The sequence below is a fragment of the Nematolebias whitei genome, chromosome 15, assembly GCF_014905685.2.
Source record: "Nematolebias whitei isolate Nwh7 chromosome 15, NemWhi1, whole genome shotgun sequence".
Taxonomy (NCBI): domain Eukaryota; kingdom Metazoa; phylum Chordata; class Actinopteri; order Cyprinodontiformes; family Rivulidae; genus Nematolebias; species Nematolebias whitei.
In genome coordinates, this window is record NC_056512.1 from 9,730,605 (window position 1) to 9,731,554 (window position 950).

Here is a 950-nt window from a genome sequence, read left to right on the forward strand (position 1 = left end):
AAACGATTAAATGCTACTTTCTATTATCTTTACTAATTATGTTTAGTCAACTATATTAAGTTTAAGCAAACTACATTGAGTTTAAAGTAGAGAAATGTGCTCAGAGACTCTTAACGTCTCCCAGCCTATGTGTGTGCGTGTCAGTCCCTGTGTGTGTGAGAGCGTAGGTGTGTGAGTGAGAACTTATACGAATGTGAATTAGCTGAAGATTTTCTCTAGTTAATGTAAGAATATATTTAAGCAAAGTAACTGATTAATACTTAAATGATTGTAAGGTAATAGAAAACCCTTCAAAGAATGACACATACTCATTTTATAACATGAAATTTCAAGCTTGATTAAAATAATAATAAAAGATAAAACATGAAATCCAACATTCCCTCTCTTGGTCTATCCTTAAAGATAGACCAACTACACATCAAAGGCTACCGATATTTAACGTGATTATACCTTAGTGATACCAACTGATTAGAAATCAAGTTGTTTATTTCTAGGAATAATTAATAACTTAATTATTATTATCCAACTCATGTTTGTGTTTTTATTTGGATCATTTTTATACTTTTAATTTGATTTTACTTAGTCAAACTATATTGTCTAAATCAGGGGTGCCCAACCTTTTTTGAACCAAGAGCTACTTTTGAAGTCGGCAATTTGCCGAGAGCTACTCGTCCAGTCTCATTATCAACAAACATAATTTTTCATCAATCCCTACTCCTCACTTCTTTAAAGTAAATAAAACAGAACGTGATGTGTCTATAGGAGACAACTTTTTATGCAAGCTGTATAAAATAAATGTGTCTCTACCTTAGTGGGACTTCTGACACTGAGAGGAGGAGGCCAGGGTCTCATATGCTGGGCAGTATGAGGTGGTTGCGAGGCGCAGGCAGGTCTCCAGATGATAATCATTCATTGTGGATCTGTTTTTGGACTTGATGATTTTCATGTGT

The 950-nt window shown here is 34.0% G+C and overlaps 1 protein-coding gene across 2 annotated transcripts in view; it reads left to right on the forward strand.

Moving 5' to 3' along the window:
- ap2a1 (adaptor related protein complex 2 subunit alpha 1) overlaps nucleotides 1-950 on the forward strand; it is a 115,466-nt gene that overhangs the window by 18,984 nt on the left and 95,532 nt on the right. The window lies entirely within an intron of this gene.